Genomic DNA, 21,791 nt, shown 5'->3' on the forward strand with positions numbered 1-21,791 from the left:
ACTTTGACACTGATCAAGAGGGAGAAGGCTCAAAAAGGGGATTGAAAAAGGTAGAATAGTAAGAAAGGGGGAGTTCAGGGAAGAAATGGAACCTGCAAGATTTAGATATAGGGGCAGGGAATACTTGGTTATGGATGAAAGAGACTCGAGGTGGAACCAAGACTATGCACCCTTGATATTCAACAACCTGGACACTCGGCCGCCTGCTTCTGAGAACTCTATGTTTACCAGCATTTAATATTTTAAAAATGTAAAACCCTGCTTCACCCCACCTTGTCTTTCAGCTCTGCTCCCGTACACCAACTCCACTGAGATCTGCGTCACCCACACTGGCCTCATTTAAAGCTTTGTTCACCTCACACCTCCTTTGAGCTCAGCTCGCCGCACACTGCCTTATGTGAGCTATGCTTCCTTCGCACTGCCCTCTGTTTGAGCTCTGCTCCCTCAAATCACCTCAATTGAGCTCTGCTTCCTTCACACTGACCTCTCTTAAAACGTTGATCTTCTCCCACTTTCTCCCTTTCAGCTCTGCTTCCCCACACTGCCTTATTTGAACTACGCCTCCTTCGCACTGCCCTTATTTTGAGCTCTGCTCCCTCACTCCACTCCCATTGAGGTCTGCTTCCTTCATACTAACCTGTCTTACGGTTTTGGTCTTCTCATACTTCAATATTTGAACTATGCTTCCTCCACACTGCCTTCTCTGAACTATGCTTCCTCCACACTGCCCTCTCTTTTTCAATGTCCCCCCACACTGCCTTCTTCGAGCTCTTAATCCATTACATTGCTGTCTCTTCTTTCCCCTTCCCTCACACTGCCTCCTTTCTGCTCTGCGTCCTTCACACAAGACTTTCCTTGAACTCTGTTTTTGTCCCTCTGCCTCCTTTGCCCTTGGTCTATCCCCAAAGAGGACATTAAGGAACCAGGGCATTATTATCAGTGTATCCCTGGAAGGAGACCACCTCTAACCCATGCGTTGCATAGACCAGCCCCATCTTCCAATCTCCGGCTGGTACAGGCACTCCACCCAAATCCTCTAAAAGGGGGAGATGAAAGTATTTAAAGCACTTCTGCCATCTGGAACCCTCTCTTCGGGTCCAATAATATGGCAGAAAAGAGGACGTGAATGGTACCTGGAATGGAGGCACGGCTGCTAGAAGGGGACGGGCACCCAGTGTGCCAGATTGTTATGAAGCTTATGAAACTTGTTTTGTGACAAAGGGTGACCATACAAGCAACCAAAGTGGATGACCACCTTGAATGCTTGATTGAATGCCGGGAATTAAATATGACTCTTATATGAGTGTGCCAATTGAAGCACAACTACCGGAAGCAACAGGTCACCCCTTGTGCCTGACTGACTGAGTCATACCTACCAGAAGTGTATGGATGCCCTGTTCACATGATAAACGGCAGTAGGTATCATTGAACGATTACTGGGTGGGGACATTTTTTCAAAACTGTCTCTTTGAATATAGAGCACAATATGTTGTTATATAATGTTATATTGATTTGTAAAGAGCACTAATCCCCCAAGAGGGTATCCAGATGCGGGGCAGGCATGTAGGTTTGTAGTTCCCCAAAGTGCTTAAACAAAGAGCCAAGTCTTCAGCTTCTTGCGGAACTCAAGAAGTGAGGAGGAGGCATGTATGTGTTGAGGAAGGTTGTTCGATGTCCTTTTGCTTTTGCAGATGCTGGGAATGTGTGCCAGTGAGAGTAAGGCAGAGCGGGGTGGCTGGTGGGTTGGTAAAGTGCATGCAGCTGCTCAGGTCCTGTGTTGTGTAGGGCTTTGTATGTGTGTGTGAGAAGTTTTAATTGGCTGCACTAGTGAATGGGGAGCCAGTGAAACTTCCTGAAGTGCAGCCTGATGTGGGTGTGGCATAGAAATTTGAGTATGAGTCTTGCCACAGGGTTTTGGATGGTCTGGATGATAGATTGCTTGTTAGTTCAAGCGGCCAATCAACTGCGGCCTTTACTGTTCCAAACTGATGAGTGGGGTCACCACTACTGGGATTTGAGTGGGGGTGACCAGGTTCGCATACCACCGCTACAAGCTCCGCCTTCATTCTGTTCTCATCACAGCCTTCTTTGCGCTGATTCCCTCACAAGTCCCCAATTGTTAGCCGAGTGCTACCGCCTTTCCACCGTCTGACCCTCCTTGAACTCAGTCCCTCCTTGAACTCAGTTGCCCTCCCTCGCAATGTCCTCTCTTTCGCTATTGCTGTTCTTCTGCTCCCTTCTAGCACTGGTTGCCACCTCCCTCCCCCCTCTTGCCAGTCAGCCCCACTATCAGTTTGCAAAATACGATTCCTGTATGGCATAAATCTTCTACCTCTCCCTCGTCCTCCATAAGAGTCAATTTGCACAATCCAAGACTTTCAACCCCTTCTCCATTCTTATGCAGGCGAGATGAATTTGTTTGGAGAAAATGAATAAAAATGCATTCACTCAGTTTCCGATTTCAAACATGCAAACACAAAGGCTCTCCCAGATACAATAGGAGGGAAACAACGAGAGATAATCCCCTCCCTTGGGCTGTTTCTTCTTTCACTGGAAACACGAAAAGATGCCACCAGAAAATCAGATGCACAAAAAAATATCGTGCACCAACACTTCTCCAGAACACAGATATGACAATCAGTAGTACATGCACACAGACATACAAAACCACCATGTGCACCAAAGAACCAGGTACACAGAATAATAACGCGCAAAAACTCCTCCAGAAAAGCAGATAAGATAAGGAGCAACACAATCACACCAAAACACAAAACACACCACGCCATCAGCGAAAGAGATAAGGTAACCGTTCACAAAGGAACGCCACACAAACAGACAAACACACACCACAGAAACAATAGCAAAGTAACAACATCGTGCACAAACACTTACCTAGGGAAACCGAGTAAAAGAAGCAGTAAGACCTAAACGAACACACCACCAGAGAAACCGACACACAATAGCAAACAGTAACAGGCACATTATGCCCACCAGAGAAATAGAAGCACAATATAAATGTCAACTGTGAACACTCTCCAAGAGAAAGAGAAAAGCATCAACACACACACACACACACACACACACACACACACACACACACAAACACCACCAAATAAATACATGGACAACCACATCGTGCACAAACTCCACCAGCTAATCAGATCATAAAATAGTAACATGCACAACGACACACACACATGCGTGCGTACACACACACCAGCAAAATAGCACCTTCCGTATTGCTAAAGGCCCGTAGGGTAAGACTGCAGGCATAGAATACGATTGCCGCATTGTTTCCTGAGGCTCTATGGGCCAGATTCACAGAACTAACTTAAAACAAAATCCTAAACTTACTACCATTTTGGCATTCACAGAAGGCATTTAGGAGTCCTAAAGTTAGGACTTCTTACTTCTGTGAATACCGAAATGAGTAAGTGCCTTCTGTGAATAACAAAATGAGTAAGTGCCTTCTGTGAATACCAAAATGGTAGTAAATTTTGGATTTTGTCTTAAGTTAGTTCTGTGAATCGGGCCCATAATCTCCTGTTTGATTGTACTACTGAATATCGACACCAACAATATTATGGCACAAGGATATGGTGGAAAATATATTGAAAAGTAAGTGAATCTGGGGAAGTATAGATCTAGGGGCATATTAATTAAGAAATAGCGCAGCGCAGCAAGACACCTTGCTGTGGTGTGCTGCATATTTAATAATATATGGCATATTCCCGTCATTTCCCAGTACTGGTGCACAATGTGCTACTTTGCGCCAATGTAGGTACCCTTGCACCATGGTGCAAGGTGCCTGCGTTGTAAGCAGGATTTTTTTTTATGAAACAAGTGATATTTCCTGCACAAAAACAATCCCTTGAAGTATTTTCCTCTTTCTATGTGTGCCGCAAAATACAGCACACATAGAAAGAGAAAAAGACGAAGAGAAATTAACATATTTCTTCTTGTTACACCTCCCATGGAGAGGCATAGCATATTGACGCATTCCCAGGTTTACCATTGAGGGTGAATCTGGGAATGCAGCAAAACAATGGTGGATGCATGGGAACATCCCATCTCCACCCATGGAATGTCTCCCTTCGGCACAAATGCTTTTCTGCAGCAAGGGACACCTTCCTTCACAAAAGCAATCCCCTGAGGCATTTTCCTCTTCCTATGTGTGCTGCAAACTGTGGCACAGATAGAAAGAGAAAAACGAGGAGAAATAAACATATTTCTCCCTGGTACACCTCCCCAGGGAAGGCGTACCATTTTGACTCATTCCCAGATTATCCACTGTTGGTAAATCTGGGAATGTGGAAAAATCTATTGGTGGATGCATGGAAACACCCACGTTCCACCCATGGAACACCTCCCTGGGGCAAAGTAATGCAACGCAACGATGAACACTAGGTTGTGTTACACTGGATTTATCAAGTCCTGCAGGGTCACACAAGGTGGTCTTGCATCGCTGCATAAATCCAACTTAGGTTTTGCATCATCCTTGTGTCCCTTTCGTGGTGCAGAGCCATAACAAAACCTTCACAAATATGTCCATTATTGTTCCTAACTCCACAACAATGTATCTTGAAGATATATGTGCTGTGTAGGTACATACATTTATAATTGGGTAGAGAAAATGTAGGCTTTTTTACTTGTCTATAATTTATTTTCATTATTTTGTCATCAATATTGTGCCCCATTAATATTGTGGTTTTGATATTAAGGGGCCGCAGCCTCCAGCTTTACCCGACTTTTTATGGTCATAACTTTAGAACCCTAAAAGCGAGAGGATTATGGCTTTCTTTGGAACTCTGCATTATTGTAGTTGTGACATTTCCGCTACAAAATGGATCCCACTGAGGAGGTAATGTTCTTTAAAGACATTGTGATATTTGTGTTATAACTCCTATAGAGTTAGGACATTTACTGTAGGTTTCTACTACAAAGGAGTACTATTGCTCTAACTCTAGATTTTTTGTAGTTCTTTATCTTAAACCCAGATAAAATATACTATTTACAGGAGCCAAGGAAACTACCAGCAGCAACTTCACCCCACTACTCTTGGAGCAGTGCAAAAAAGGAAAAATAAAATGACGATAACACAATCATATTATCTTTTTGTTTATCAGTGCGGATTCCGAGCCAAGTTAGGTTGGGGCTGGGCTGTCAGAGCATGGGGACGAGGAAATATGTACATCATTAGTGCACATGTCAGCTGTCTTGGGCCCACCAAACAGACATGCACGCTTAGCACTTCTCCACCTGGTTATGGTGCACAGCCGGGTGTAGAAGTGTCCCGGACACCCAGGCGCTGCCGGAGCGGCCAAACAGGCCACTCAGACTGATCACAATGCTGTCATGCAGGTGAAAGCAGCATCAGCGATTCTAGGAGGACTACACATGCAGGATCACCTTTTGTACCGTGAGGTGCTTCTCCCCTATAATCAGTATCTGAGGAACTGCTTTTGAGTCTCCCTGAATACTGAATAATCTCTTTCCTGTGCTATGCCATGGACACTCTTATCGCTTCCAGGTGCGTTTGCGCTAGCGGGTCCGCAAACCCTGTAAAGCCCCGAGTGAAGTGACTGTCCCTCTGCAGGGGCAAACTCCGTAAACCTTTTCAAGGCCAGTCCTCACCTCTCTTGCAATCTTTCTCCTTAGACTTATTCTCCATGAAGGCAGAGTGGTCTGTGGCAGCCATGTGTGTTGGGAAGTATGTGTGGGCAGTGAGAGCCTCAACCACAGAGAGTGGCAATGGTAGATTTATGGCAAAGGAATCCATAAGAGAGACCATCAGAGGTCCCTCAGTGTGAGCGGTGGGAGGCAGTGTCAACATGCCTTTAGGCTTCTGTCGTTAGCTTGAACTGTCTTCTCACTGCTGGTCAAGATATATATAATTAGGATTAGGACTTAGAACTTGTGACCACCAAGTTACACACAGATCTTTACATTTGCGTATATGTTAACACAGTTATCTATTTAACATTACCAGAACTGGTGTCCTGCAGTAATTATGTTAACCCACTAACCTATCTCACTACGACAACCACTGCTGACCTGCAGATTGTGTGTAGATGTCTGCAGTAACTCTCTTGATCTGTATCACTAGAGTTTAAATCACTGACATGCAGAATACCCATAAGTCTCTTTGGTGATGGTGGTAGCTGACTGATCTATCTAACAATGGCTGACACCACATGCCTACAAATCATATGTGGTTCATTGCATTAGGTGTGTCACTTTGGCTAGTGATAAGCATATTGTATATAAGAGTAGGTATATTAACTCATAGAGGTACCTTTTTATCTGCTTTTCTATTTACCTTGTCCAGCAAACTCCTCTGTTCTCAAAAGTATATCTATTTTCATCAATTTCCCTGCCTCGGTTTTCTGCCTCTCATTTCTAGCTCTGTTTTATTAAATTAATCTCTTTTCCATTTTAGTTTCTGTCATTTTTTTCCACTCAAGGATATCAAATGTGGGTAGCCATACGTGGCAGCTGCTTCTACTTGGTTGCCTTTTGCTAACACCTGATGCTGCTTTTAATATCCTTGGCCTCTGGCCAGAGCAGCTGTCTCTAGAACACGGGGTGCTCACGGTTCGATCCCCGACGCCAGTGGCAGGTTAGCCCAGCACCATGTGACTCTGAGCAATAGCTCGCTTAATCTTCCCCACGGTCCCCAGCATCAGGACTCCTCTTCGGAAGTAGCTGAGCGCTTTAAAAATGCTGGTATTTCTTTACAAATGCTAGTATGAGAACTGAGACAGGAACAACAAGTGCACAGGGCTCTTAAAGTCTTAGAGCCCTGTTTCCTTTCTGGAGTTTACATCTTGTTCCATCCTCTAACCAGTGCTTAGTTTGTGTCGGTGTTTGCGGGTGCTTGGCTCTGGCATTTATTTCTAAACACCGACACTTATTTATGGAAGCCACCACATGGAGGTGCTATCTGTCTGCTACTGAGCAGAGCGCAACAACAATGCATTCAATATACTGTGAAAAAGTAATACGTCCAGTGGTTCCAGGCCATCCTTACAGCTTGAGGTGACAGAATATTCCACAATGTCACATTTGTATTATCAGTCAGACAGTCAAGGATTGTGTTTATTTAGACCTCGGTCTTTAACCAGTTCGATGCTGATGACGGAACCGCTCCGTCATCAGCTGCGGTTGGGCTGTGCTGATGACGGAGCGGTTCCGTCATGGCCCTGCCGCCGCGCCTGCGCGGCGCTGATTTCGCCCCTGCGCGGCGCGTTCTATTGAGCGGGCGGGGCCATGACGGAACCGCTCTGTCACAAGCACAGCCCAACCGCGGCTGGTGACGGAGCAGTTCTGTCACCAGCATGCGGCCGCCGCGCGGCCGCTCCGCCCACTTAGCGCAGCGGCGGAATAGCCGCTGCAGCGATGTGGTTAACCACTTCCAATATTAAAACAAGGCATGATATTTTTATAGAATTTTTTTTTGTGAATTATAAAAGAAGCAAAATATTAACACAGTTAATCCCCCCCCCCCCCCCCCCCCCATTGCACATCCCGAGTAATTTAGGCCTAGATGTAGGTAATTTTATTTTACCACTTCTTAAATACCGAATTTTACTGATTCGGTATTTAATAAGTGGTAAAATAGAGGGGGGGGGGGTGTAGGTATTACAGAATCGGTAAATACCGAATCGTTAAGATTCGGTATTTACCGATTCTGTAAATACAGATTTGGTAAAGCCCATTGATTCCAATGGGCATTGAAGCCCATAGGAATCAATGGGCATTACCGAATTGGTATTTACCGATTTGGTAAATACCGATTTCAGTAAGGGTGCAGGGGGTGTCACTTTGACACCCTCTAAGACCCCAAATACAGGCATGTGTGCCATGTGGCATGTCTGTGTGTCACATTGCACAGGTGTGCATGCACAGATGTGCATGCACACCTGGATTCGGTATTTTACCACACAATAGGATTGTGTGCTAAAATACCGACTCTTAAGGGCCTGTGGGACTCTTAGGAGTGTCACCTACATATGGATTTACCGATTCGGTAAATATACTGATTCGGTATTTTACCGAATCGGTATATTTACCGAATCGGTAAAATTACTGATTCTTAAAATAACATGCCCCTACATCTGAAAACTCTAATACCGGTCGGAAACGGCCAAAATCAGCCGTTTCCGACCGGTATTAGGGCTCCTACATCTGGCTCTTAGTCTTTTGTCATCCCTCATTAAAAACACTTTCAGGCTTCCTGCACAGAATATCTTCCCAGTGCATACATCACATCAAAGTACCTCATATATGTTATAGAAATGTAGGGGCAAATTTATGAAAAACTGGTGTAGTGCTGCGCAGCAAGTTACATTGCTGTGCTGCATCACTGGGAAAGGGCAGGAATGCACCACATTTAAGGCATATGGCGCATTATGCAGCACACATGGGAAGAGGAGGTAATGAGGAGAAATAAAGATATTTCTCTTTGTTGCGTCTCTCCTGGGGAGTCTTATCTTTTTGGTGCATTCTCAGGTTTACAAGGTCTTATAAATCTGGGAATGCATCAAAATCCATGGAAGTTGAGTGGGAGCACCCATGCAACGCCCATGAAATTCCTTTACAGAGCAGATTAATTCAACGCAGCGATTTGAGCCGTGTTGCATTATGGAGCCACTCAAAATCACTGAAAGTGGCTTTGTATAGCTTCAAAAATCTGACTTAGAGGTTTGCGTCATGCATGTACCACATTGCGTTGTACAAACATGGCGCAACTCTCTCATAAATATGCCACGTAGTCTCCTATCTAATTCTCCATATTTCATTAGTATAGGTCTCAACAATGATGTCAGAACTGTTAAAAAACATTGACAATCTACTGAAATATGACCAATATTACATTTCTTATTTGCACCACAAGTGCAAATGTTATCACTGTATAAAATAACTTTCTTGGGAGCAGAGCAGACCAGAACTGGGTTCACATCACACCAAAACTTTAAAACCACATGCCTTAGGGCTTCATAAATTATAGCATTTAATAGGGAAACACTTCACTATTCGCCCAAGACTGAATCCGGGGATGAGTGGATAACCTCCCTTTCAGGTACCTTACAACGTTTACTCTAGAGAGGTTTTTCATTACTGTTCAAGGCTCACTTTAGGATATCCTTGGTATGCGATGAGCTTTTACTGTTATAGAAGCTCACTTGTATTGTGTGATGTTTAACATTTGGCAGTGCTACAAGGGAGAGGGGCTAGTGCCAACCACGGTGGCCTTCTGAGAAATTCACCAGCCCGTGGGTCTTGTATTTTTACAAATCAGTCACTGCCTCCATCCCCTGTACAAAAGATAGGAATCAGTTGACAGACTAATTTGCGTGAATAAAACTGAGTGTTGATTCTTTCTCTTTGTCCCTCTTCTCTTTCTCTTTGTCCCTCTTCTCTTTCTCTTTTTCCTCCTGCTCTCTCATTTCCTTTCTTCCTCTCCCGCTGTGCTCTGGTGTCTCAGACCTGCACACCTGCACCGAGAGCTCACGCCCACACAGAGGTGCTCAAACACTGCAGTGCGGTTCATTGATCTCAAATGGAGGCAAAATCACACACTCCAGTGAAGATCACAGGTCTAGCGTGAACGCATGGTTAAAGGAAAGATATACACCGCATACAACAAAAGGAATGATATGCCTGTAAAAACCTTGTATTTAATATCTCATGTTTTGTAAACTGAGATACCAATTTTTTATGCAAACTAACGCCACTTTTCGCTGTGCTACATCAATAATATTGAAAGAACATACCTTAAAGGAGATATTTTATTTTTATTTTTTTGAACAGGTAAAGGGGAAGCCTACAACCGAGGAACCACTATGAGCACAACTTTATGAAGAAAAAAAGCACAAAGAATGAATTAAAAGCAACTTTCAGCTTCAAAAACTATTGGTGGTTTGAATGCCCACATGCAGCAAAAGACCTGTGCACTGCTGGGCTTTAGACCTCGGACTTTCAGGTAAGAATGCGAATTAAAATATGCAAATTAATGCATCTTATATGTAGGTTCTGTTAACTTCGGTATTAAGTATTTCTAGGTCAAATTGAACTATTTAAGTTTTTTTTTTATTCCCTTCGAAATGGAATGCCAATTCTCACACTGCTGATTTTACTGATCAACCTTCATGTTTTTTTTAGTATTCACAATGAATCGATTAGAATACCTCTTAAAATGGCATTAAAAGCTGGAATGTGGCTGCTGCTGGATCAAAGTTAGGCTCTTTTGTGCTCTGGTGTCAACTGCAACAAAATATGTATTTTTGAATGTGGTTCAAAAGGATAGCTTGAACAATTTAGATTTTTGTCAAAGGATTTTACTCAAACATTGCTGAGTGGCTCTCTCTAATACTATAGAAATATTTTTTTTTAAAAAATTCCTGCCCAGGTAAATACTGCCATAGCCTCAGTTATACCAGGTAAACAAGGGAACAAACTGACACTATCCAGGTTGAACCCCGTTTTCAGATGTGGATCTTCTAATGCAAACTGTACTTTTTAACTATTTTTTTGTGCTAGTTTTTATGGTGGGGGCGGGGTTGTCAATATCATGAAGGTGTGCGTACCTTCTGGGCACATCTGTGTGCCGGATTTATGCAATTGCATTTTCTAAAGCTAGGCTGACAGGCCTTTCATTCCACCATTTCCATAGTCCTATTTGGGAAGGGGCTGCTCCTGGTGCCTCTTTTACTTTCACCAGCTCGCCAAGGTTATTTGCCGCAGGTAGCAGTGGCGGCTTTCTCATTTCAAAGTGGTGAGGCAACTCTTTTGCAGGGGGGTGGGGGGGAAATAATATATTAAACCACTAACCTGCCATTGCAGCCACCGTCTTGCTGCTATCAGCTTGAGAGCAACGGCGTGATTGGCCTGAGCTGGCTGACTTGACGCTCACTCAGGCACAGGGAGCCAGTGCTTGTCCGGTCAAACCAACATGTGCACTTCCAGTGCTCCCCACTTCTTCTCCCTGCTGATGATGTGACGCTCCATGAGAATGACCCTGCCCCGCCCTAAGGCTGGCAATGGCTCAGTAAGAAAAAACCAATTATAATAAAATGGTTTTATTATCATTTTATTTTTCAGTGGGGTGACGCTCCTCCACCATGACAGAGGAGCCGCACCTGGCAGGCCGGTAGGCTTCAAAAGAGAGAGAAATAGAAGTGGAAGGTAGAAAAAAAGAGATCTTAGAGAAAGAAGAGAGAGAGGGGGGAGAAAGAGAGAGAGAGAGAATGGATGGATGGATGGATGGATGGATGGATAGAAAGAGAGAGATTGTACAAGGAGAATAATGGTGGCGGGGCTGATTTGAGCGTGTTTGCCAGGGCTGCTTTGGTTCCCCAGTCAGGCCCTGAGAAAGCACCACTAGGAGACAGTGATCAGTGATTGCTTCTCTGTTTCTGTGCCTAGTTCATCCAAGGGTAAACCTGGTCCATCTTTTATTTAAATCTGTCAGTATAACTATATTAAAAGTATTTTGCATGCTGAATTTGAATAGTTTGGTTCATATGTACAAAGAAGTGGCGGCGGGAGGCGTTAGCAGTCATGGCTTAATGCCTCACTCTACTACTTCAGAAACGCAAGGCTGCACCATATTTACAAGAATTTAGAAGCTTAACACCAACGCAGGCTTGCGTGCAGGGTAAGAATGTTTATGTGCAGAAAGGGACACCTTCCTACACATAAACAATCCAAGGCGTTTTGCTTTTTTCATGTGTGCTGCACAAGGCAGCACACATGGAAAAAGCAAAAACAAGGAGAAATAAAGCACTTCTCCTCGTTTCACCAAGTTAAGACCAGGTTTTCCCTGGTCTTAATTTTAGCGCTGCCTCCTATTTACACCCCCCTTGTAAATAGGGGCCAGTGTCAAAATCAATGGGTGTTGCGGTGGAACACCCACTGCAACACCCACTGCCCGCGCCTTCAATGCTACACATAGCGTAAAAGGGAGTCTCATTTACAAGACAGCGTTTGGCTGTCGTAGCATATTCTACCAAAAAGGGCACGTCATTCGCGCACCCAACTGCCGCACTGCTGAATAGGGATAATCCCTAAAGGTAAACCACTTTCTGCAAAGTTCACCATTTTTATCACAGTATACCAAATTTGTTTATCAGTCATTTGTCAATGTTCTTTCATGTTCAATCACCACGGAGACAGAATGGTTGCGCCTGAATCCTTTATTCACCAGTTTCAAATGCCTTCTGCTGCCCATCCAGGCTTCAACAGTAGCACGTGAGATCAACCATATTTCAAAGAAGACTCTTTATTTATTACCCAATGCATTTCGAGCCATGCTGGCTCTTAGGGGTCACTGCAACATGTAAAAACAACTCCACTTACTGCTCAATTCAAACATACTGTAAAATACTACAACATCCAATCCCTCCCATTCCCTCTGTATCCTCAATCCCTCCAAACTCAATCCCTCAAAACCCGAAACTCATATTATGCAAAACAAATGTGTGAAATGATTAGAGACATGAAAGAAAAATGCAAAATACGAAACACATTTCAACCACTCCCATCATGGTTACCCCTCTGCCACCATTAACTGAATCCCACCTTCCATAACATGATTCCCTTGTGTCCCTAAAAATCTAAGCTTAACCGCATCGCTGCGGCGGGTTTTTTTCCCCTACGCGGCTTTTTTCTAAAAGCCGCGTAAGATGACGAGCTCAGCTCGTCATTCGCACACGCCCCCCGTGGCTGATGACGAGCTGAGCTCGTCATCAGCATCGAAGGGGTTAAACAAGTTACCTCTGCAGAGCCTCAGCTGGCAACCCGACCATCCCGTGAACTTCATTCAGTTTGTACCAACCAGTTCACCCTCCCTGCTACTCAAGCCGTTATGTCAGGTGTGTTCTGCCAACGTGTGCCACTTACTCCCTTCTAATACGCTAATTCAAACCAAGCCAATCACCTATTCCTCCTATATCCGTGCCTGTATGCAAAAGAAAAGTATTACAAATCTCTAAACCCAACAATGCTCTGCGCTGCCACCACCAAATCAGGTCAAACAAAACACACGTTTCACCCCAGTCAGACCCAAAACATCAAAATAACAAGTTATCTGTGAAAAGAATGTCATTCTAATAAACGGCAATGACGTGTTAATCCAGTGTTGTTGAAAAAGTTGTTAATGAAACCCACACGAGCAGTCAAAGTTCAGCTGCCTCACTGTTCCAGTATTATTGTTCACACAGGAGTTGTTACGTCCTTGAAATCCACTCCAAGGTTTCCTTTTTCCACTGTCTCTGTGGTGTTCGATTCTCTCTTAATTTTTAAACGAACCAAGTTTCAAACTGCATAGTTATAGCATATTGGCATTATATGCACTAGGGTGCAGATTTATGTCGGACTTGCGCCACGTTTAAGCCGCAGTTGCGTCACGCAACAGCGGCGTAAACGTGGCGCATCTCTGCGACCCATTTACAACGTGACGCATCTAGGCAGATGCGTCACGTTGTAAAGCCCTGAGCCACATGTGGGCGTTCCGGCGCAGGGTGGGCGTTCCGGGACAGGTGCGACTCGCAAAAGTGCCTGCGTGAAATCTACAAGATTTCACGCAGGCACTTTTAGGCCAATGCTGCGTCAAAACCCTGCGCCTGCTTGAAGCAGGCGTAAGACTTGACAAAGCATTGGACATATATGGTCCCCCAGAGCATTGCTGGAGCTGCGTCGTGCTTGCAACTCAACTCCAGCAATGCGCCGCCTTTACGGCGCAGATGCGTCACGCATCTGTGCCGTTTTTGCCCCATGGTGCGCCGCATTGTAAATGCGGCGCACCATGGGTGGCGCAGCTGTGGCGCACAATAACTGCCACATCCCTGGGGATGCGCCAGTTATTGTAAATCTGCCCCATGGTCCCCCAGAGCATTGCTGGAGCTGCGTCGCGCTTGCGACGCAACTCCAGCAATGCACCACCTTTACGGCGCAGATGCGTCACGCATCTGTGCCGTTTTTGCCCCATGGTGCGCCGCATTGTAAATGCGGCGCACCATGGGTGGCGGAGCTGTGGCGCACAATAACTGCCGCATCCCTGGGGATGCGCCAGTTATTGTAAATCTGCCCCTAGGACCCTTGTGGTTCTGGGGCGGACTCTAGACAGGAACTGTGTAATATGCTGGGAGGTGTCGAAGTGTGGTTATCTGAAAAGTATGATGTAATCTGCGGTGCGTGAGTGTATGCTGAGGAAAAAAGAAGTGTTTAACTACAACTCCCGGTTAGTGTACTTCATCTGCATGCTCCAGGGCTGGGGAAGACCCTACAGCTGTGTGTGTGGGGGAGGGGAGGAGCAAGGGACAAGGGTGCAGTTTGGTGAGGGAGAGATTGCATCTTACACTGCAGGCACATTCAATTATGGAGATCCCATCTCCCAGGTTACTGGACAGACTGATCACCCTGGAGGTAAAATATTGTCTTCTCCTGTGTGCTGAGTAAACAAACATACCGCGTTTACATCTGCTTAATGGTTCCATTCCACTCGTGCACAGTTGTAGAACGCCACGTTTCTTTTTAATGCTGTGGTTCATTTTGCTTTTATTTTCATGTGCAGTAATATATTTTTTTAGAGAGGAACTGCTATTTAGCATTATTTAATTTAAACGGAGGTTTCCAAAATGTGTCACATTAACAAATAATTTGGAACATACACATTTAAAGAACACTAGGCCCAAGGTTATATATATCATGTCCATATCGTATTTACTGTGCAAGTGTTATGCTTGTGTGCAAGCACTGTGTTGTCCACATTCTATTCATCGACTACACTGGAATAGGGTCAGCTCCTGTGATGCAGTGAAAGTAAACTACGATCAATCAACAGGTTACAATCACTTCTCGGACAAATACACAAATTAGAGAAACATTTACTCATTCTCCACTGAATACAACTAAACATTTCAGTAAAACGTGGCGCTTGGTTAGTCATACTTTTATCGCCCTGAACTCACTCCCCAGAATTTCAGGATTTTATTTTCGTCAAACGACTTACAAAATATCTTTTTTCGATTGTTTCGGTGCAATCATAAAAGTACAGATAAAATATCATAAACCGTCTTATCTTTTTAGGAGTGTTTATATGCAATTAAAAATATATGCAATTAAAAATATGGCAGCTTTACAATAATTGGGAAGAAAAACGATATTCGCTCTGCCAAAATGAAGACTCTGCAATCCTTTAAAGGCGCATTAACAACAGTCGACGTTGTGTACATTGAGTATCTGATTTAGAACATAAAATTAATAGTGTGTGGAAAATCGCCTACATTAACAAGTGATTTACTAATATATATGTATTTATATATATTTTGGAGACATTCCTTTTTCTCTGCAAAGTCTAATTAGAAAAAGTTCGATGGTTGTTTTCCCATGCAATTTTGAGCTCTTACCAATTCTTTTTTACTGGCTACATTTGAACATACTCAGACCTGATCGATTCACAAGGTTGTGGGGAGAGAGGGGGAGGGTTAAGGGGTTTTAAGAGGCTTGAGTTAGCTCATCTGCCCAGCCACAAATAAAGAGCACACTGAGAAAAATGAAGTGCTTGATACTGTGTAGCAAAATGTCGGATGGACCCTGCTACAATGTGCATGCCTGTGTTTGCCTACGTCCAGTGGGTACATAACAAACTCCGCTCTGATTCAAGAGAGTATGCTAAAATATGCTATGCAGATGGCAGTCTTCTTTGTTAATCCTATGAGAAAGGCCGAAACCTGGTCAGTTTCCTCCTTGTTTGTAACTGGTTGTCATGTAAAGCGTTCCAATACCTTTGTGTCGAGTTTGCGCTATATAAATAAATGAACCGGAAAAAAAAAACATACAAAAAGTACATGCAGTCACCAAACGAAATTGATTACAAAGAAAAAAGACAAACACTGAAATCTGTGTGCATGGGAGGGAAAAAAGATTAAAGTCCATATACAATGAAACACAGTGGATGTGTTCAGAAAAAAGAACAGCTACAAAAAAGATTTGCAGTTGACAAATGAGCTTGATTGCAAAGAAAAAGTAGCTCGAGAAAAAAAAGACGATTAAGACTTCAAAAGGAAAGATAAACACATGAAAAGAAACCAGAAACCGACAGGAAATGACATACAGAAACCAATAAAGAGCAAGGAAATCATAATTACTAGTAGGCCAACAAATGTAAATAATGGGTAAGTAAGCCCCTTTTAAGATTTTTTTTTTTAGTTACAGTGATTTTGCAAACATAGCACAATTGCTATGCAGGCGAAACCTAAGAAAGGGTCCATGTATCTCCCCAAATATTTTTTTTTAAGGTCACTAAGTAAGCACACAAAAAAACTCATTATATCGTTAATAATCACAGAGCACGCCTCATAAACTGATTTTATTTAAGCTGTAAATTTGGATAATTTGCCTTTCATCTACTGCAGAATTCAACCCACCCATGACGGGACAGCTGCCTGATGATACCAAAATAAAGTCAATAAGGTTAAAGAGCCAATTTTAAACACATTACCTTTCTTAAAAAATTCCAAACCCATACCTCTAATGTTATAGTTCTGTGTGTATTTGTGAGATGCTTGCATAGCACTGTCCTACCTAGTACTGGGAGAAACATTCCACGGTAACATGAAACACTCGAACTCTGCTTGCAGATGAATTTGGCTATTTCGCAACATGGTTTGCAGAACTGTTATCAGTGTTTTTATAGTGCGCTTATCACACAGGAGGGCATCCAGGGCTTTGTACTAAGCGTGTGAGCCCAGCCCTAAGGGCTTACTCGAAAAGCCAGGTATTCAACATCTTGCGAAAACCAAGAAGAGATGAGGAGGCTCGGATGGGTTGTGGGAGGTCGTTACAGGCTTTCGTGGCTGGGTACAAGAAAGTGTGACCCCTTGCTCTGCTTTTATGTATGTATTGGGTGTGTTCTAGTGGGAGAAATGAGGTTTCTGGAAGGTTGGTGGAAGTGAATGCAGCAGTTAAGGTAGGCAGAGCCAGTATTGTGGAGAGCTTAGTAGGGGTGGATGAGGAGTTTAACATGTGCATTCTTGTGTGTATTGGGAGCTAGTGGAGTTCACTAAAGTGTGGTGTGATGTGGGCTAGGCATGGGAGGTTGATGACTAGTCTGGTTGGTGTGGTTTGGATGGTCTGTAGTCTTCTTTTGAGATGGTTAGTAATCTATGCATACAGCGTGTTTCCATAGTCTAATCTGGTGATGAGGCTTGGGTGATTGATTACCTGATGTTGCATGGTAGACACTTGAAGATTTTCTTCAGCATCCTTAGTGTATTGAAGCAGGCAGATACAACTCCCTTTAATTTGGACAAACACTTGTCCAGTTTAATGTCTATAAGGCTTTCTTGCTTGTGAGCAGGACTTGGGTTGGGTCCAAGGTCATTTTGCCACCAGGTTGAGTCCCATGGCGAGGCATTCTTCCCGAAGACTACCACCTCTGTCTCCATCTTGTCTGAGTATAATTTGAGTTAGTTGGATTTCATCCAGGTTGCTACTTCTGTTATGCATGTGGTGAAATTGTTCCTGGTGTTGAGTGTTTTGTCAGAGAGGGTCTTTATCATTTGACTGTCATCAAAGTAGGTGAGGCTGTTTATGCTGTGAGCTCATATGACATTGGCCAGCAGGGTCATGTAGATGTGTGGACCCTGCAAATAAGATCTCATGATTAAAAGGCATAAGGGGGGGGGGGGCATTTTGATGGGTTGGATTCTTCTGGTGAGGAAGGAACAGATCCTTTTGAGGGCGACCCCCCTGGATGCCTGCTTTATAAAGTCATTGGATTAGGATGGGGTGAGAGACAGTGTTGAAGGCTGTTGATAGGCCTAAAATGATGAGGGCTGCAGTTTCCCTGTATCAAGGATCGTCCAGATGTCCTATGTTGCTGCTAAAAGGGCAGTTTCCATGCTGTGGTTGTGTGGTGTCAAGAAGCTGGTGTTTGACAATGTGGTCAGAGAGGTGCTCATTAACGTTTTTTATGACTTTGGCTGGGTACCGAAGGAGGGATATTGGTTGGCAATTGGATAGTTTGGTTGGGTAAGCCAAGGGTTTCTTTAGGAGGGCGTTGATGAATGCTTGTTTCCATGGTTCCGGGAAGGTGACTGTAGTGATGAAAGCATTGAGGATAGGTTTTAGTGCCTCAGTGATAAGGATGGTCCCTGGCAAGAAACTAGATAAGTGCCAATGAATATAGACTCAATCAGTACTATATTGGTGAAAACGTACCCAGCCGGGCAGAGGTTTTCAAAGTTTATATTTCAGTCAAGAAAATGTCAAACATATTAACACCTTCAACAAATCACGTAGGTGGGGCACAAGCCTGTACCCAACCACGAACATACATAGACAACAACATACACAAAGGGCTTGCAAGGCAAAACCAACGGTCTCTGTAAAATTCCAATTTAAGAGCGCTCTTATTTGAGCATGCCCAGTAGTATTCTGGCTAAAGAGGCTTAAAATTAAAAAAGGCAACCATTGCTTTGTCCTGATGATGGACCCCATTATTTAGCAAGGGGGTCCGAAACGTCGTCGACCCACTGTGTACCATATACGTTTGGAACTCTCAATGTATAATTATGTAATGGTACCCACAAGTAATTCTCTGTTCTAAATTGGAATTTTACAGAGACCGTTGGTTTTGCCTTGCAAGCCCTTTGTGTATGTTGTTGTCTATGTATGTTCGTGGTTGGGTACAGGCTTGTGCCCCACCTACGTGATTTGTTGAAGGTGTTAATATGTTTGACATTTTCTTGACTGAAATATAAACTTTGAAAACCTCTGCCCGGCTGGGTACGTTTTCACCAATATAGTACTGATTGAGTCTATATTCATTGGCACTTATCTAGTTTCTTGCCAGGGACCATTGTTGTGTTTATATGATAAGCTCCCCGAGGTCCCTCGCTGATACCAATTGGGGTCCCCTTGTTGTTTAAAATAGATATCAGTGATAAGGATTGCCTTTGTCGAAGGTATGGTGGGGGCAGGGGTCCACTGGGAGCCCCAGGGTGATTGATGTTCATGATCTCTGTGGTTTCCTTCATGCTTTTGGTATCCCATGTAGTGATTGTGTTGATTTCCTTCATCACTGGGAGACGTCTGCAAAGAGCCAGGGGGTCCGGTTGCAGTGGAAAGTTGCTAAATATGCTTCCAATTTTGCTGCAGAAGAAGTTTGAGGCCATTGCACTAACCGTGTGATGGGTTTATATTTTCAGTGACAGCTGTGGGCGTGGTTAAGTCTTCTACATTTGTGAAGATTTCTATCATGTTGTTAGAGCTGGCAGGTATTTGTTCAGCTAGGGCCTTGCTCTTGGTTTCTCAGATGAGCCGGTTGTACCTCCTCTGGACCGCTTTGAAGGATCTCTCTTCCACATCCCTCTGCTGGTGCCTCATTTGCATTCCAGTTGTGTGCAGTATTCCTTAGCCTTATTTCAAGGATGCTTCATTGATTTCAGGAGTGATAAAATGTTTGTTTGTAGTATAGTTTTGTTACATTCTTTTACTCATTTCATGAAGTATGGAAACAAAACTATATGTATATGCATTTTCTTGCTTTTGAGTGACAAGCTTCGTTATATATACATATATATGTTCAAAGTTCCAAACTATCGGCCAGGTCCGCAATCACCGGAACACCAACACAGCAAAGAACACGAAGACCCAGAGTTCAGGTGAGTTTGTTAGTTTAACCCCTTCGATGCTGATGACGAGCTCAGCTCGTCATCAGCCACGGGTGGCGTGTGCTGATGACGAGCTGAGCTCGTCATGTAACGCGGAAAAATGAAAAAAGCCGCACAGCGCAAAAATCGCCGCAGCAGCGATGCGGTTAATAGCACCTTGGCCAGCATAACGTTTCGGCCTGCACAGAGGCCTTGGTCACATGACGCAATGGAGGGCGTGGGCAAAATTTAAAGTGCAAATGCTGAAGTTTTAAGACATTTGATTGGGCACCGGCGTGTAAAAGTAAACAACATAAAAGACATATTTGTCATGGCACATATTGGGATAATCCCAATAAAAGAACACATCATTCCAATAAATAACATGCCTGCTGAAATGTATCCGAATTGATTTTCATTATCAACAATTTAAATATATAAAAATTGCAATTTTTAAAAAAATCATTTCATAATATTTACAAGATAAATGCAAGTAAAAGTCAGCGGATACAACAATCTACCACAGATGAACCATCAGCTGCCTCCAATTAATTAGCTCCTTCTGGCATATGTATGGCATGCTAGAAACAGATGTGTGAAAAAGGGGGGGGAATTAATATTTTTTCCCCCAATGACTGTATAAATACAAACACTATATTTGCCTTTTTCCTAATGTGCCTATGTTTTCTAAATAATCTGATATACACGCTTACTGTGTCCAATTTCATGTGTGATCAGTGAATAAGTGAAAATTCAAAAAATTTAAAAAACATACAAATGGTTTATGATCTTATTGTAGGCTGCTCCCAACCTACACATTTGATGTTGGTGACATACTATAGTACCTGGAACCGGACTGAAAAGGACAAACTACAACTCAACCTGCTGATGATACTTATTTGGTTGGTATGTGCGGTCAAAAACTATCTTAGGAGCCCTTACATAAAATGATGGAATGGTGTGGTAAAGTAACGGTACACTATGTTTCATGCGCCTGGTAGACTAAGCAGGGGGGATCCTCATAGACAAGTATGGAGATCTTCCGTGGAGTTCAGACCCCAAGGGGTCTTGCTATTCAGCTCTAATATATACTTTGTCTCTAGAGCTCTAAGGATACCCTCCCTGTCGGCGCCTCTCCTCAAGGGACCCACTGTATCAATGGCATAATATCTGAGGAGTGCACTGTTGTTACCATGACACTCCTTGAAATGCCTAGCAACCGGGTACGTGGTGTCACTTGTGTTGATGGCTCTTATGTGCTGGAGCACCCTCTTGTGGACCTGCAATTTGGTACTCCCAACATATCGCAGGCCACACGGGCACTCCAGCACATACACCACATACTCACTCTTGCAGGTCAGCTGTTTGGTAATTTTACGGGGTATAGGAGAGAATGGAGTAATATAGTCGGTCTTACTAACTCCATGTGAACAGGCCTTACAGCTAGAGCACTTCCTGAAACCTTTGCTCCCTGCTAGCCAGTAGTTTGGCGCGATCACTTCAGGACTTGATTTTACTAATGCATCCTGCATAGAGTATGCTTTTCTGAATGTGATCGCAGGTTTCTTTGGCATATGCTCGCCAATAACTGGATCAAACCTAACTAGGGCCCAGTGTTTGTTCACAATTTTTCTCAATGCCCCATGCTGCCTGTTAAAGGTCCAGATTAATCTGGTTGATTGCTTGTTCTCATTTACAGTGGGTTTCAGCATCTTCTTGTGTACCAGGGCGGCCTCTCGGGACAGGGCATTTGCTTTGGCCATTGCCGCATCTAATATGCTCTCCCTATACCCTCTAGCTAGGAACCTTTGTTTACTGGCTTCCTGAGCTAGTTTGCACTGAACTTCTGTGCTGCACACTCGCCTGATCCTGAGCATCTCCCCATAGGGGATACTCCTGATCAGGTGTGGCGGGTGGCGGCTCATAGCATGAAGTACCGTATTACCAGCCGTAGGCTTCCTGTACAAAGTTGTTTCTAGGTGACCCTCACTGATCTCGATGGCGACATCAAAAAAATGAGCCTGGCTCTGACTGATGTCTGAGGTAAAAGCCAGGTTATAGGTGTTGCAATTCAACCTCTCAATGAACTGGATAGCTTCTGCCTGTGTCCCTTGCCAAATTAGAAACACATCA

At 43.8% G+C, this 21,791-nt stretch overlaps 1 protein-coding gene across 1 annotated transcript in view; it reads left to right on the plus strand.

The window, feature by feature from the left end:
* LOC147692703 (leucine-rich repeat and fibronectin type III domain-containing protein 1-like) overlaps positions 1-21,791 on the plus strand; it is a 724,644-nt gene that overhangs the window by 266,213 nt on the left and 436,640 nt on the right. Inside the window, exon 2 of the mRNA XM_086938876.1 lies at positions 9,814-9,985. The gene's annotated coding sequence lies outside the window, so the exon portion shown is untranslated. The remainder of the gene's footprint in view (positions 1-9,813; positions 9,986-21,791) is intronic.

The sequence above is a fragment of the Lissotriton vulgaris genome, chromosome 9 (genome assembly GCF_964263255.1).
Source record: "Lissotriton vulgaris chromosome 9, aLisVul1.2, whole genome shotgun sequence".
Classification (NCBI taxonomy): domain Eukaryota; kingdom Metazoa; phylum Chordata; class Amphibia; order Caudata; family Salamandridae; genus Lissotriton; species Lissotriton vulgaris.